The 17020-nt window shown below is 52.7% G+C and overlaps 1 protein-coding gene across 3 annotated transcripts in view; it reads left to right on the top strand.

The window, feature by feature from the left end:
• The first annotated feature begins 6375 nt into the window (after positions 1 to 6375).
• SMOX (spermine oxidase) overlaps positions 6376 to 17020 on the top strand; it is a 36022-nt gene continuing 25377 nt past the window's right edge. The window contains exon 1 of one of the 3 annotated variants that reach the window (XM_028524075.2): positions 6376 to 6569. The gene's annotated coding sequence lies outside the window, so the exon portion shown is untranslated. Of the gene's footprint in view, positions 6570 to 12924; positions 13087 to 17020 lie in introns of those variants that run through there. The other 2 variants (XM_028524076.1, XM_036009595.1) reach the window with 2 other exon arrangements.

Here is a 17020-nt window from a genome sequence, read left to right as displayed (position 1 = left end):
CAAGAATACAGAAAACCTACATAAGCTGAGAGTCTAGGTGGATGCCCTCTGATGGTTCGAGGCGGTTCTCAGAATTGCTGTGGTCATCTTGAACTTGCCACGGTTTGCCGCATGGCCTGACCGCACACCAGCTGGGGTGTGAAGAGCCAGGGAGACCAGGGCTTGGTGGGGGCAGCTCTGCCACTCATGGCTGAATCACAGGCACCCATGCTTGCACCAGGAAATTATTCATTGTCTGAAATTCAGATTGAACTGGGTATCCTGCATTTTTTATTTGTTAAATCTGGCAACCCTTCTAAGCCCTCCGAAGGTCAACCCCCACCCCCAACCTGAGGACATTGCAGCAAACCCTGAATTACTTTGAAGTCTGGGATTTCACGTCAAAAACTCACATAAACTTGAAGGTTTTCTCCATGTTTCTATCTTTGTTTTGATGTAAAGCAGGTAATAAATTATGCTTTTTATTTTATTATTTTTTATTTTTGGACAGGGGAAGGGAAGGAGAAAGAGAGGGAGAGAAACATCAGTGTGTAGTTGCCTCTCATGCGCCCCCTAGTTGGGACCTGGCCTGCAACCCAGGCATGTGCCCTGCCTGGGAATCAAACCAGTGACCCTTTGGTTCATAGGCCAGCACTCAATCCACTTAGCTATACCAGCCAGAGCAAATTATCCTTTTTAAAAGGCAAACATTTCCCACCTATTTATACCCAGTTGTGGATTAGTTAAGGCTTGCTTATCTCGATGGCCAACTTTCCAGGGATGTTTGCATCAGGGACCAGTGAAAGAGGAAAGGAAGAACAAGAGTGAGATTTTTCAAAGGTCACATTTGCTCAATTTAAAGGACTCCATTCTTGCCTTCTATTTGCCTTTTTGATATGTATTTAATTGTCTCTTCTTTCACAAAATGATGATTATTTTAGTAAAAAAAAAAAAAAAAGCAAACTCCCTTACTCAGTAAAATAAAGGCTGAGCAGGCAGAGAGAATCAGAACATCTGGGAAAGTGGGGAGCAGGCAGGAGGGTCCAAATCCCCGAAAACAGCAAAGGGCACTTTCAGAGCTGTGGCTACACCCTGGAATAACCAGGAGGCCCAAGTAGCATCCCAGATCCCCCGTATCAGAACCTTGGTGGGTGGTACCAGGCAGAAGTGCTTTTAAAGCTTCTCAGGTTGTTCCAATGTGCAGCTGATGTTGATACCACTGCTTTGGAGCTTTGCTACTCAAAGCCTGGCCTGGGGACGAGAGGTATCAGCCTCCCCTGGGAGTTTATTAGAAATGTAGAATCTCAGGCCCCACCCCAGACCCGCAGAATCAGGACCTGCATTTTACCAAGGTCCCCAGGTGCTTCATGTACATTCTGAGAAGCCCTGCTTTAGTGGACCTGTCAGGAGCCTCATCTTGATGGGGTGTCTCAGCAGGGCCTGGCCTCCTTCAGTGGGGACCTGTAGGCCACAGGTGCTGGCGTCTCTGTCCATCAGAGTCTGCTGTAGTATCTTCCACTCCTGGGTGTGAGAATTTGGAACCCTGCCACAGTAATGGAACTTGTATCCTTTGCCTGTGTCCATTAGCATCTTTTCATCAATACATCATTGTTCCATCAGGACAGCCATACAGTAACCAAGGATGTTGGTTGAAGATCAGGGCGTCCTGTCCTGGTGGAGAAACCTAAGGACCCCAGTCAGGATGCGTGGAGAGGACAAGAGAAGTATACAGTGAGGCCTTGGCTTCAGATTTAATCTTTATTTACTGCATGGCCACGCAGGTCTGGTTTTGAGTCATGTATTCTCTTGTTTTCTAACTTTTCCCAGTCAGATGGACTTGACATAACTTATGAAAAATCTGGGTGAGCAAAGATACTCTTCATTTACGTTTGTTTATCAGTCAAATAGAGAAATTACATCCTCCAGCCAGGAAAAACCACTTCCTTGGGCACATGTGACCCCTCCCTTCTAGAACCTAATAAACTCCCCAATGGCAGAGACTGCTGCCTGTTGTCCCCAGATCAACACCCCCCCCCTCCCTTCCTGGGCACACAGCTCAAATTCATTTCCCAGCTTTCCTTGTAGTAAAGTGTGACTATGTGACTGGTTTTGGTCAATGGTGTGTGAGTAAAAGTCATGTCTTTTTTCAAGGTAAGGCTTTCCTCTGCTGCTGGCTTTGTTGCCGCTAGTGATTGCTGGAGGCAGAGGTTGGAATGAACCCAGATTGCTGAATGCAGAAGAAAGCCATCATGCAGTAGGAATGTCTCTTTATTATGTGAGCAAGATGTGAATATGTATTATGTTTGAACCACTGTATTCTTGGGTTTCTTCATTACAGCAGCCAACATGACTATAACTAACACTTTTTAAAGCCCTTCTCTGTTACCCTGGGCTGGTGTGGCTCAGTGGATTGAGTGCCGGCCCACAAACCAAAGGGTCGCCAGTTCGATTCCCAGTCAGGGCATATGCCTGGGTTTTGGGCTAGGTCCTCAGTAGGGGGTGCATAAGAGGCAATCACATAGTAATATTTCTCTCCTCTCTTTCTCCCTCCCTTTCCCTCTCTTTAAAATGTAATAAATAGAACCTTAAAAAAAATCCAAAAAACAACCTTCTTTGTTACTCTGCCCTCATAGCCCAGGGCAACCTGCTCCCTGTGATGGGGATGCGGAAGTGCTTCCTAAACCGTGCAGTGCTCTATGCTGACGGATCAGTGCTTTACTAATGTTTTGACACAAAAGGGTCTAAGTCAGCTGTATCAATGTGGCTGAGACTGATGCTAATAATTACTGGCATCTAGAGGGGTCCTGATGGCTTAGACATTGCTTTTCACACCCTTCATTCCTTTTAATCCTTACCACAACCCTGAGAGACAGACAGACCCTTATCTTTATGTCCATTTTAAGGATGGCAGAAGGGAACAGGCCGAACTTGCTCAAGGCCTCACAGCTGATTGGGTGCCCAAGCCTGACCTTTTCCCCCTTGCTGTTCGGGGAGTAAACAATGCAGAATTGTTTTAGCTCTAATATATTCTGTACCAACTAGGCTCCTCAGGTCACCTTGAGGCAACAGGAAAACAGGTTAGACCCAAGGCTGCTGATGCTGGTGATTTGTAAGAAGTGTTTAAATTCCAGGCCCTTGTTGAAACTGCCTATCCCAGAAATCTGTTCTTAAAAATAAGAGAGAGGTATTATTTGGGGTTTGTGCTCTGTGGTGCATTCTCTGCAAAGATGATTGCAGAGGAGTCCTTCTGTTCCTGTATGCGCGTCCTTTCATGGGTTGAATCAGGTTCCCCCCTCACAGACAGGCCGGATGTGTTGGAGATACGCTGGAGTCCTCACATCCAGTACCTCGGGACAGGGCTTTGTCGTAGCCGCCCTAGCAAACTCATGCACCATTCCACTCTTCCTAGAAAGGGGTGGGGTCAGTTTACCCTCTCCTTGAATCTGTGCTGGCTTTTCGACTTTCTGTAGCCAATAGAATGTGGCAGAAATCATGAATTGGCAGTTCTGGGCCCAGGTCTTCAGATGCTCCACAGCCTCCATTTTTACCCTCTGAGAGGCCAGGCTGCTGTGTTATAATAAGGAAGTCTAGACTATCCTGCTGGAGAGGTCACATGGAGAGAGAAGCCATTTATATTGTTCCAGGCTCAGCCCAGCTTCCAGCTGATGTCCCTAGTGATCTCAAATGCAGCAGAACTGTCTAGCTGAGCCCAGTCACCACAAAGAGTCATGGGAAATAAGAAATCATTGTTTTAAGCTACTAAGTTTTGAGGATGGTTTGTTGGGCAGCAACAGACAACTGAAATGTATTCCGGCAAGTACTCTAGACCCTCTGCCACTGTTGTCCTTAAAACCATCCTTGCTACCATCCTCCGGAATGGATTCTGGGTGGCACCTTTCTCCTCATAGTGCTTACTTACACATAAAAATCCTCAGTGGTTCCTCTGTCTTCAGGCCTGGATGATGCCAGGGCCCCATCTGCAAAGGAGACTGGGAAAGGGAGTTTCTGGTTTTGTAGCAGGGATGCAAGATGTGTGACATGGCAAATTCCCTCAACGTGGAAGGATGTTCAAAGGGCACTATGCATTCCAGAGACATGATGAAAGTCTTCAACAATGGCATATATATATATATATATATGCATTTACATATATATATTTCTTTTGGGGGGCAAGGTGTGAACTTACTGTGTGCTTGGCACAGAGCTCTGGGTCCATTCACCTTCTAATTGTAAACAGCGTTCTGACATCACCCTTCTTCAGTCTCCATCCCTGTGGTTTGGATGGGATCAATGCTGGGGCTGGGCGTGTGATTCAGGCCTGAACAATGCTATGTGACCCAATAAGAGCTAATTTGATATAATTTTGAATTTTTTCTGGGACAGCTGAAAGAATTGAAGACTCGGGTTGCTGGCAGCCATCTTGCTGCTGAAAGGAACAGAAATTGGAGAAGACTGAGTCGTGATGGTATTTTCTGAGCTTCCTGGTACCTAGATAAGTCATACCATTGGAGTCTTCTGTTATGTAAGCATATAAATTTTCTATTTGCTTACACCAAGCCGATTTGAATAGATTTTTATTATTTATAAGTTGTCAAGTCCATATATGTTAATGGTCTTATTTAATATTCATAACAACTCTTTGGAATGAATAGGTATTTTTTTATTAGCCCCATTTTACAGATGAGGAAACTGAAGCACAGAGAAGCCACATGGAGGCAGAATTCAAACCAGGAAATCTAATCCTGAGAGCCCACTCATAAACACTGTGTTCTCCTTGGTGTTGGGAAAGGATTCACAGAGGAGTGAGTGACATTCAACCGAACATGTAGCTCCAAGGGGACATAGAGGTTTGTCAGGGGCAGGAAGAAAGGCTTCTCAGTGAAGGGGCCAGCTTGGACAATTATAAGACTTTTTTTTTTTGCTAAGAAGAAACCTCACCTGAAATCCACCATGTACATGCCCTGCAGCCTATTGTGGAGGACAGACTGTGCCCTGGTGTGACTACTGCCACAGCCACCAGTTAGGTCCCAGCCAGAACAGGGATTGCTTCCCAAAAATCCCCTCAAAGACTTTAATCCACCCCTCCCCAGTTGTGCTGGGATGTACTGGTTCGTGGAACAGGCCCTTGCCCTAGCAAGGCATTTTTCCACTATCTGGAGTGAGTCAAGAACCAGTACCCTTACCCATCCAGCTAGATTCTATATAATTCTTTAGGGCCTGCCATGGGTTTGGAGGATATCCACATCTTGCTGCACCCCAAGATCAGCTTCATAAGTTCCCTTACTCTTGCCTGGGAAAATTTCCCAACACCTCTGCCCACTCAGGTTCCTCCTGCAAGGGAGCATGAAAACCCCTCACTGCAGGGACACCTCTGTCCTCCTGACCTCTGGACCCATGAGGGCTTTTGCTCTGCCTTGGGCCTGGTGGGTTCACCGTGGGGTCTGGGTTAGGTGAGGTACCCTCCTCAGTCTGAAAGGTGGTTCAGGGCAGGGGCCTGGATTCCACTGAGGGCTTGCACCTCTCAGATTGGTTCTCCATCAGCCCCAGAAGGCCCTGAAGATGCGTGCAGAGCTAAAGAGAATAGAATTCTCAGAGACCAAGGGCTCCCTGCTTAAACTAGAGCAAACGAAAAACTGTACAAGGAACTAGAGCAGTGCTTGCAGAATCTCAGGAAACAAGTAATTTCCAAGTAATTGTGATTTTAAAGAAAGAAACACAAAAGTGACCTTCACACTTCTATTATCTTCGGTTTTTGTTAAATTAAAGACGAGGCAGTGGGTACCAGTATAGAACATTTTCTTAAAGAAGCCACTTCCACTCATGGTCGTGGGCTGCGAAGGGACAGGCGGTAGCGTTCTGAGTGTCCCACCATCCACTGCTGTTGGGAGTTTGAGATAGATTCTCAGAGGCTGGGGGATGGGGTCGAGGATGTTCCAGCGGTGTTGGGGAGAAAATGAGATTGGGGGTGGTCCTTGGGGACTAACCGTCCGACCCGGAAGGAGGGTTTGCGGGAGGGAAGATGGCTCTAGGAGGAAAGAGAGGTGCCTTTTCCTTTCGAAAGGGCGGTTCCAAACTCCGCGGGGAAACTGAGGTCGACGTCCTGGCTCTGCCGGTCGTTCAGCAGGCAGCCTCGGCCCCACGCTCTACCCAGCCCAGGACTGGCAGTGCTGGACTAGCCACTTTTCTTTCGGGGATGGATGGCGGCGTTTGACACCAGGTTTGACCCGGGGAGGGGGCTTGGGGCCCGGGTGGGGAGCGCTGGGCTGGAGAGCTCGAGCAGATGCACAGTGGTCCTGGTCGCGGGCGGGCGCCAGTTTCCCCGCCCCCGAGGGGCGGGGCCGGGGAGGAGCTGGGCGCGTCCCCGCCCCCAGGCGGATCGGGGGCCGGGCCGGAGCAGACCGGGCGGGGTGGGCCGGGGACGCGAGGCGGAGCGGGGCCCCACACAGGCCGCGGCGGCTGGCTCGGGCCCCTACGGTCCCGGTGGCGGCTGGAGGAGGAAGCCAGGCGGCTGAGGAAGGAGGGGAGGCAAAGGAGGCCGAGGCTGGAGCGCTGTTCGCCGCAGACTCATTTCCCCGGCTCAGCAGGGAAAGGTATGGTACGCTCGCTCTCCGGCTCCGGCCCCGGGCGCTCGGTCCTCGCTCCGGGGTTGCCAGAGGCTGCGGCCGCCGCGGGAGGGTGAGGGGCACGGAGCAGTCCCGAGGGTTCGGCGGGTCCTGGACTCCGGCAGCCGGCGCGGCGCTCGGGCGCTCGGGCTGAGAGTGCGGCGTTCCCCGAGGCTCACGGAGAGCGGTGGGCGCCGCGCCCCCTTCGCCCGCGTTAGGGGAGGCGGTGGCTGGGCCCGGGGTCCGGTCATTTCGAGAGGGGGCTGCGCGGGCCGGGCGAGAGTTCCGAGGTGGAGGGCAGGCCGGACCCTGCGGGGTGCGTGCAGCTGGGGAGCGCCCGGGGCTCTTGGCGGGCGTGCTCCGTGGGCTCAGACAAAGCCGGGCGCTGACGCCCCGCGAGCACTGGGGCCGCCCAGAGGGTGGTCGCTGGGGAGAGAAGAGAAAGCTCCCGGGCGACTGCAGGGACAAGGGGAGAGGCTGGGCTGCCCTCCCTGCGGGCGTACTGGTGGTCTCCTCTAGGGACGTTGGACAAGGGTGGGGAGCAGGTCTTTCCGATGGGCCAACTAGGCTGCGCTGAGCTTGGCGAGAGCCAGGCTGCGGAAGGGGTAGAGAGTTGGAGGGCTCACTTTGGGGAAGGGGCTGGGGGAGGCCTCTGTCCTGGGTAGGGGCTGGGGCTTTGGTGGAGCCGGTGAGGGGTCCGTAGACCCCCTCCGAAGTTGCACCAGGAAAGGGAATCGCCTGATGAGGTAAGCCCTGTGGGTGACGCGTATGGTAAGATGTGTCCACAGGTTGTTTGCAGAACCTGCTGGCGATGGCACATCCGGTGCCAGTCCTTGGGAGAGCCGCCTGTCCAAGCAGCGAAACAAGACAGGTGCCCCAGGGGTCATTTGAGTGGGCATGAATGGAGGGATGGGTAGGCATGCCATCTGAAAGTATGTGCAGTGAAGTCCCCACATCTGTATTCTGCTGCCTTCCCCCTCTTCCCTTTCTCTCGTGTAAGGGGCATGAAGCATTCCAATTCCTGCCACAGGCTGTGCCTCCACTTGGGCTCTAAGGTGCTCTGCCCTTGGACCCCCATTCTTCAATTCCTTCCCCTTCTCTCGTGTTAGAAGTGGCTTTCCCCGGTATCATTCATGCAGTGTTCATTCATGCTTTGGCACCCTCCTCCATCCCACCCCACATTTCAGCAACAGGCCCACTTCTTGCCACAAAGCTTCTCCAGAGAGCTGTCTGTGCCTGCCCCTCTGGAGCACATCCCTTTGGTTCCTCAGCCCCCTCGACCTGGCTTCTGCCCACTACTTCACTGAAACTGCCCCTCTGCCCCTGTCCCCCCCTGCCCCCCATCAGTGTCTCCAGTGACTTCCATATCCCCACAAGTAGGCCTTCCTTGACCACCCTTGGCCTTGTTGATCATTTTTTCCTTCTGGGGCCAGTTACCTCTCTTGGCTTCTTTTGCTTCTCTCCTCTTTCCCTGGCTAGCCTAGCCCTTCCTTGGTCATCTGTGGGGACAGCTACACTCAACTTTGAAGGTTGAGGCTCTGTCCTCAGCCCCTTCCTCTCTCTTGACTCCCCTCTGTTTACACAGGCCCCTCCCCCAGAGCTCTCCTTCTTTCTTAGGACTTCTAAAATGAAGCGTTAATTTACAAACACACAGATTTTATTTATGTATTTAATCTCAATTTATAATTGTCATCTTAAGTTGCCTTATTTTTTAAATATGTTTTATTGATTATGCTATTACAATTGTCCTATTTTCCCCCTTTATTCCCCTCTGCCCTGCACACCCTCTCCCACCTGCATTCCCCGCCTTTAGTTCATGTCTGTGGGTCATAAATCTAAGTTCTTTGGCTTCTACGTTTCCCATACTATTCTTGCCCTCCCCCTGTCTGTTTTCTACCTACCATCTATGCTACTTATTCTCTGTACCTTTTGCCCCTGTCTCTCCTCCCACTCCCCCACTGATAACCCTCCATGGGGATCTCCATTTCTGTGATTCTGTTTGTGTTCTAGCTGACAAACACACAGATTTTAAATGTACATCATTTTCATCCTCATGATTTTAAGTAGCAGGTTTTATCTCTAGCCACCCATGGGATGAGTTATGGTGTCCTGGACGTGCCACAGGTATGAAAAACTCCCGGGTGGTCTGCATGTGGCCGAGACAGAACCTGACTGCACTCCCCAGACCCTCCTCAGCCTTCCCATCTCGGGGAACCCACCCGGCTTTAAAGACAGGAAACCAGGTGGCATCAACTCCCCTTCACCTCCCTCCCCACACCCAGTCTGACCAACAGCAAATCCTTTTGGTTCTTTCTGCAAAATCTGTCTCAGGCTCTGCCTTCACTGCAACCACCCCAGTCTACTGCCCCAGGGCAAGCGCCCCTTTCTGTCTTATCTGAGTTTTGGAGTAGTTACTACTTGTTTCCCAAGTCCTCACTTGCTCTCTTCTAATCTCTTATAACAGAAAGTATTCAGAAAAAATATACATTAGATAACCTCATTCTCTAAAACCCTCCAGAGCTCCCTATTGCACTTGGAATACAACTTCAAAGCTTTTCCCCTGGCCTATGAGCTCCTTCATGATCTGGCCTTCTCAGACTCCCTCCAGCCTTTCCTTGTCCCTTTGTATTCTTCCTGATAGCCGCACCTGGCTTACTTTGCCCCTGAGCATCCCAAAGCTTTTTCTGCCCTCAAGTCTCTGCTTGTACTGTTTCCTCTGCCTAGAGAGTTCCTCTAGGGTTTCCTTCTGGGCTGGCATGGCTCCTTTTTATTTTCCATGTCTTAGCTTAAGTCTGCCTTTTTCACGTGCCTTCCCAGCCTTGGGAGAGGGCCCCTTCCCACCCCCAAATTCATCATCGCTCCGGTTTTACTTTCTTCATTATATTTATCACAGCCTGTAGCCATTTGTTACGTTTCTCTTTTTACTTTGTCTGGCTGGAACCTTGACTGAATGGCCCACTGCTGTATGTATCTGGAGCATCTCCACAGTGCCTGGCTCGTGGCTGCTCAGGAGATCTTGAGCCAGGTGGAAGGCTGGGGCTGGGCTAGGCAGGAGGAGGTGGGTTTTGCAATTAGCGCAGGAGCCCCCTTTAAGCCTCAAGTGACACCACAGATTTTTATTTTCTTTCCACAAAAGAAGTTGTGCAAATAAATGGCTGCAAGAATCTGAGGGGGCCAGTGGGATGTGAAAAAGGGAAGTAGAGAAGGTACAAGTGTCTCGAAAGCAGGCCTGTGTGTCTGGGGGCGTGACTGGGAGGCCTGAGGGATGTGGAGTCAGTGGGGGTCGCTGTGGGTTGGGGATACATGACTTCCTCTGCTCTCTTTGGTGGAAATCCTGGCTGGGTTAACAGAGGGGTGTGTGTGTGTTCTCTAGCTCAGGAGCTGAGCATGGTCTGGGCAGCTGGGAATTTATTTCAGGCTACTCCCTTGGGTGACAGATGGGTGCCCATCCCCGGAGGGCAGGGAGTTGAAAGGATGGGACAAACTGGGGTTGGGGGTCTCTCTATTAGACCCTGTCCTTCTTCCTACAGCTCCGTGCTTTGCACAGAACAGCCGGCTGAGAACTGAATTGTGTGGCCGGTGTTCCCAGAATGGAAAGCCAAGAGCCAGGGGGCCTCAGATCCGGGAGGGAGGGAAGCTGGGCCCTGGACAGGCAGACTGGTGATGATGGACCGGGGTGACACTGTGAGGTGGGTGCTAGAACTGGGGGCTAGGGGTCCAGAGCTAGAGTTGGGCTGGCAAGACTAAGAAAGGCCTTGACCTGGGATAGATGGGAGCAAGGACAGTATCCTGGGCGGGAAGTCAGAGAGAGGCCAAGAGGCTGGGCCAGGGCCCTCCTATACTCACTGTGTGTCAGGTAATGTTCTAACAGCTTCACAGATATTAACTCCTTTAATCCTCTAACAGCCCTGTAAGGTAGGTCTTATCCCACTTAACAGATGGGAAGACTGAGGCACAGTCACAGGATGCAGTATTGTCAGAGTAAGGATTTGAACCCAGGCGACCAGAATCTATGTCTGAACTGCCCCTACTCTGCCTCTCCTCTCGTGCCTCTCAGAGGGTCTCCGCTGAAGACTTCTTAACAAATAAGTGGTTTGTCCAGACTTCCAGACATGCAGGTGACATGCAGGGAGCGTGTCTTGGGGACTGGTGAGGTGGGAAAGAAGTCACAACCCTAAGGTAGAAGGGACCCTCGCTCAGTGAGGTTCTCTGCTGCGTGTCCCGCCTTTTCTCAGCAGGGGCTCAGGCCCAGGCCGAAGAGTTGGGCATCATACACACTGTGATTTTAGGGTGCCGGGGAGGTCACCTTCTTTTGGCACAAAAACAGCTCCCTGCTTGAGACGCCACCATTCGACCCTCTGGGTTTAGCATTGCCCTACTGCCCTCTTCATCTGCCTCTGGAGAGCCCAGGGAGGTCAGGAAGGGGCTCTGTAGATAAACTGGCCTGTTTTGGATTCCGTTTAGAATGTTGTGAGGGAGAGCTTCTGGCATGGCCTTGGGAAACCTGGATGGCGGGCAGAGTAGGGCTGGGTTGAAGGTGCGAGCTGAGCTGGGTGCACAGAGAAACGGGAACTGAAAAGAGCCTAATCCACTTCAGTGCTGGGCCTGCCTTTCTTTTTGTCTGTCTGTAAAAGGGGGCTAGAGAGGCTTTCTGCCTTTGCCCCTCAGGGGTCATAGAAGCCGGGAACTCCTCAAGGTCCTGGGTGTGAGTGCCTTCCTGCAGACCCGTGTGAAGGAGGACTTCCTGTGGGACACCAGCCCGCAGGAACTGGGCCAGGAAGGAGGGAGCCGGGAGGAGGGTGTGGCAGCCCTGTCCTGCGAGGCTTTCCTGTTCGGTCAGGAAAGGATGCCTCTGGGCAGGTGAGTCGGCCTCCCAGGGGCTTGGCTGGCTGGCCAGGCAGGGATTTGCTGACCACACAGGCATGGAGTCCCTTTGCTCCAATATCTGAGCCCCAGAGTTAAGGGATCTGCTCATCTATCTTGGCAGATTCTGCTAGGCCGCCAGGAAAGGACAGAGGTGGAGTTGGTGGCATTCTCTTCTGTATATTGGGAAACTGAGACACAGAGCAAGCCCATTGCTGCTAGCTCTGGGGAGTGCTCTGCCTTTGGCAGGGCGTGTGCAGGAGGCTTATCCACGCTGCCCAAGTCCTGTCTGCTGGGTTGAGGTGAAAGCTGTGGCAGAGCCAGAAACTGGCAGGCGGGGGCTGAGGGTGGGCTTCTGGACAACTGGATGCGGGCCTTTGTTACCTTCAGGCATCATTTGGCATCACCTGTGCCCCAGCCCAGTGCTCACAACCACTGGGAACCCAGGGCAGGATTCCCTCTCTCCGGGCAGTGGGGTGAGCCCTTCCAGGTGTGATGAAACGAGGTGCAGTTCAGACCAGCTTCCTCGAGGAGGCAGTGCTTTTACAGGGCCCTGAAGTCCTGAGTGGCTGGGGCCACCAGAGGAGGGGTGGCATTTCTAATGTGGGCGGGGGAAGCCCAAGCCTGGAGAAGTGGGTTGCAGGCAGGTTGGAGAAATGGGTTGCAGGCAGGTTGGAGAAGTGGGTTGCAGGCAGGTTGGAGAAGGCCTTGACTGCCAAGCTGCTGAGTCTGGACTTGATTCTCCTGGCACCCCCGGTAGCCACTGAAGGTTATAGGTCCTGGGTGCGGTGACTCGATGAGAACAGTGGTCTGTAAAAGTGCATCTGAAGCTCCAGCAGACAGTGGCTCCCCGGGGGAGTGTGGTAAAATGTAGGCTCTAATTCAACAGGTCTGTGGTGGGGCCTGAGATTCTGCACGTCTAACAGGCCCCTGGGTGGTGCGATGCAGCAGGTCCGAGGGCCATCTTTGCGGAGTGAGGGGTTGAGGTTGAGCACTTGGGCCAGGCAGGTGCAGGGATGCGTGCAGGTCAGGTGAGACCTGGAACGGGTAAAGGGGGCTGTCCAGGCTCCTGTGGACTGCGTCGGGAGGTGTGGGGACTGTCTGAGTGGGGGCTGAGATGGCAGGGTAGAGGTACCAGATGCAGGGTGTTGGGACATGGGGCTGGGTGAGGGGTCTTTAGGGTCTTGTGTGTCAGGCCAGGGAGCAGGCCTGACTTCCAGGGTGTTTGGCAGTGATGAGCTCCTGAGACCACAAGAGGGTGTCTTAGCTGACTGCCCCAGGGCAGGGTGACGTGTGGGCAGCCTCTTATCTTTTCCCACAGATGGGCCCTGTGGGTAGCCAATCTGGGGCGAGCATTCTTCCTCCGTCCAGGGTTGGCCCAAGGAGATTGGGGTAACAGCTGACTGCAGCCCCAGACATAACGTCTTCTAAAAGCCCCCAGAATCTTCCCGGATGCTGAGCCATCCTTCCCAAGAGGGCAGTGTCCCTTACCCTGGCCTGCGTGAGTCCTCGTAGCTACCGCCAATGGTGACAGGAGTCACTGCTGTTGAGGTCTTCTCTCACTGGGCCCCCTTCCGGGTGCATCCGGAGTGGGGGGGCCTAGATGCTTCTCTCTGCTGTGCCCTTGGCCGGGCCACTACAGGCAAGTGTCTGCTCCCCTTTGAGGGCTTATTTTCCTGTCAGTTGAGGGATTCTGTTCTGTCTCTGGGGAGCAGGGGAGAGGATCACAGGGTGTGTTGGGTGGGGCACTGCTTCTTCCCAGAATGGCAGCCGAATGCATTTTAACTCTGGTTTAATATTAAAACTTGCGTGCTAATGACGGAGTAGAATGAGCAGTTTGTGTAGAACTGTCCAGTGCGCTTTGGGGGTCTCTCAAGGCCCTTTGACTTCTGGACTTGGCACGGTGTGGGGTGCAGTGTTGGAGGGCACTGCTCAGATGGGGTTCCTTCAGACCCTGGGAGGACGGTAGTCAGTTGCCTCACCCAAAGGAAGGTGGGAGGGTTCAATGCCCGGAGTGGCTCTCAAGATGTGTTCCCCAGATGTCCCCACACCTCCTAAGGAAGGCAGGGCCCAGTGTCTGCCTTGTGCCCTCTGCTTTGCCAGGCTGTTCTGAGGAGGTGGGAGAGGGTGGCATTTCTCAAAGACTGTTCTGAGCAATTTCAAGGGTTCAGGGGATAAATAAGGTCAGAAACTGGCAACTTTACTCGACCACCATGTGGGAGATTCAGAATACCTTTTAAGAGAATTAAAGGTTCCGCAGCAAAGGAACTGTTTAGTGTTTCCCGGAACACTAAACCTGACCAACAATCTGACCATGGAAATCTGGGTTTTGAAGACTTCCTAATAATATCCCACCGACCGGGCAGACCAGCCGGGCGGAGGCTGATGTGGAGTGATGGCGCCGCTGCTCCGTGAAGCACTGCACATGTGGGTCGCACCCAGGCCCAGAAGTGCCGGCCAGGGAAGGAAGGCTAGAGGGCGACTTCCTGGGGGAGGTGGAATTGGTGGGACGGGTGCCATTTGGACAGTCAGAGGAAGAGAAGGGCCCTGCAGAGGGAGGGGCGGCCTGGAGGGGACTGGGGCCCAGAGCCAGCTCTAGGTTCTCGTGGCAACAGCTCTGCTTCCCTGGGTGGGAGGGGGAGAGACCTGGGACGTCCTGTCGGGTGCCTAGGACCCAGGGATAGCCGGGCCTGGGTGTTTGGGGTCCCGGGAGTGCCTCCCACCCCACCGCCCCTGCCATCTCCTCGCTCTAGAAGTTCTCTCCCAGTGGTTCATCTCAGAGGTGGGGTCAGGACCTCTGGGCAAGAAGCTAACCCTCTTGGTGCCTCACTTTCCTCATTTGTCCCGTGGGAATAACAGTATTTCCCTCATAGGGTTGTTGCGATAATGGAGTACCTGTTGGCCGCTCTTAGTGTGATTGACATGGCTGCAGGTGGCGTCTCCAGGAGGGTCCCAGGGAAGGGGACAGTGGTCAGGGAAGCAAGTGGCACAAAGGCCAGCAGAGAGCATGGTGAGGCCTGGGCTGAGGCCCTGATTAGATCAGAGGAGTGATCTTCAGTGGAGCAGAGGAAAGAGTGAGGGTGAGAGGGGCCAGGACTGACTTCCTGGAGGAGCGGCTAGCAGGTGGGTAGATGTGGGCAGAATGAGGAGATGTCACAGGCCGTGTGGGGCCCCGGGAAGCAGTCTGGGTGTGCGAGTCAGGGGATCTGGTGGGTGGGAGTGGGAGATGGGAGCTGAGGGCAGGAAGGGGGTGCCTGACGCCTGCCTCCATTCATTGGACCACGGGGAGCCATCGAAGGCTTTTGAGCAGGGCAGTGTTTGAGTGAGGAACGTGGCAGGGGTGTGACAGTGGCTTGAAAGTGCTGGACACTCCTCCCCACCCCCAGCAGTGGGCTTCCTCACTGAGTAGCTATGGCCCTTCACAACTCAAAGCATGGGGAGAGGTCAGGTTGCTGATATGAGATTCTCAGAGTTCTGAGTCATTTTCCCCAAAAGGTTGAGAATCTCATCCTGTCACCATCCTGGAAGGGGTGTTGCAAGTGCAGGAAGGGAGAAGGGGGGAGTTCCAGGCCTCTCGCTCCCTTCTCCTTGTCCTCCCCTGTGGTTGGTGGGGGTGGTCAGTGAGGCCACTCTGCCTTGCCCCTTGCCACGACTCATTTCCTCTGAACTGTGAGGACTCTTTGTTCAGCAGCTCAGGTGGGGGTGACGGGGTGCGGCATTTCAGACAGTGACCCAGGGGAAGTCGCTTTAATGGCGCAAAATCAGGCAGACAGGAGGGCCCTGGCAGAGGATGCTCAGCGAGCTTGCTTACCCAGCCCGGCTACACTCTCCTGTCCTGCCTTGCCCTTCTCTTTCTTCCTCAAACAAGTAGGGGGTGGGGGGAGGTGCTTTTCCTGATCTCACTAAACAGGCTGGGAGGAGGGGGGAGGACGAAAAGCATTTGGGCTCAGCCAGAGCAGAGTGGCTTGGCTGGGGCAGTGCGGCACCCCGACACCGCCGTCCAGATTCCTGTACCCTCGGCCACTTGGAGGAGGGTGTACGGGAAGGTGTGACTGGAGCCCAGAAGTACTTGGAAATAAGTTGTAATTTATTCGAAAACAGAACAAAGAGCCTAGCCACCGTCTGCCAACTTGGTGCCAGGTCCTGGCGCACCCATAGTGCCCGCCCTCCCCTCTCGGCTTCATGAGACACGTGAGCTGTTAGCCCATTTCGCAGACAGAGGGAGACGCAGCAGCTGCAGAAAATGATGTGACTGGGTCTCTAACCCAGGTTCCTGGATATCTGGTCTGATGCCCGTTCTTCACCCCCCAGACCCCCCCAGAGCCTGTCCCCAAAACTTCAACCACGCCTCCCAACCACAACCAGATCCCCTCCCCCCACCCCAAGCCAGGCCAGCTTCCTGAACTCCTGACCCCAGGGAGTGGGGGTGGGTGGGTGTTTTTGGACTGGTAAAAAGACTAGACCTAGAGTCAGCTAGATTTTTAAGATGACTTAAGCAGAGACACTCAGGACCACCAATGGACACACATTCTTGAGAAAGATTTTTAAATGAGGTCTGCAAATGTTAAACATACAGGTCCCTTTTACTCTTTTTTTTATTGAAAATTAATTTAAAAAATTATACACAATTAATGGAAAGCTTTGGACTTAATGTGAAAAAGTAACTAAAGACAATAAACTCAATTCATCCCTTGGTTTTAAAAAAGAGTAAAGCTGGGGCCTTAGTATTTTACTAAGGGAACCCTTCCTTCCTTCCTTCCTTTCTCTCTCTCTCTCTCTCTCTCTCTCTCTCTCCTCCTCCTTTCTTTCTTTTTTGAAATTTATTGATTTGAGGGCAGGGAGAGAGAGAGAGGAAGGTTTGGGGAGGAGGGAAAGAGACAAAGAGAGAGAAAAAGAAATATTGATTTGTTCTACTTATTGATGCATTCACTGGTTTTCTTGTATGTGCCCTGACCAGGGATTGAACCTGCAGTTTTGGTGTATCAGGTCAACACTCACCAACTGAGCTACCTGGCCAGGGCCTAAGTGAATTCTGGACTGCCTTTTGTCAGTCGGCAGGTGTGGAACCTCTCCGGACCTCAGTTTCCACCTCTGCAGAATGGGGATATTGACTTGTGGGTTCGCTGCTATGTGAAATGCTTAGCATTGTGCTCTGTACCTCAGACAGGCTCAGTGAAAAATAGTGATAACGATGATGACAGGATTATAAGAATAAGCATTTCTTGATTTTAAAAGCTGGTGGATTATTAAGTCTCTCTTTGAACTCAACAAAAGGACTTGAAGAACATCCTCCTCATCCAAGCTTATTGTCTTAACTCCATCGGTGTTTCATGGATTAAATCTCGGGCTCAGGGTCCACGTGTGCATTTGGAAATGAAGACCGTCGGCTTTGCAGACCCGGGTTCAGTTCCTGCTGGGGTCCCGCTTCAGTGTTGAACTCACGGAGAGCCCTTTGCTGGGCTCTCGTGATCCTGCGTTTGGCTCGTTAAAAGAGCAGTTACACCACCCTGCAGTTACTGGGTAGGAAGAGTCCTGGGTCACTGAGAGAGGAGGTGGCTGTCTGCAGGGAGGTATGT

Source organism: Phyllostomus discolor, chromosome 9 (genome assembly GCF_004126475.2).
Source record: "Phyllostomus discolor isolate MPI-MPIP mPhyDis1 chromosome 9, mPhyDis1.pri.v3, whole genome shotgun sequence".
Classification (NCBI taxonomy): domain Eukaryota; kingdom Metazoa; phylum Chordata; class Mammalia; order Chiroptera; family Phyllostomidae; genus Phyllostomus; species Phyllostomus discolor.
The sequence above is the reverse complement of the archived record's forward strand: the minus strand, read 5'-3'. Positions and strand labels throughout refer to the sequence as shown.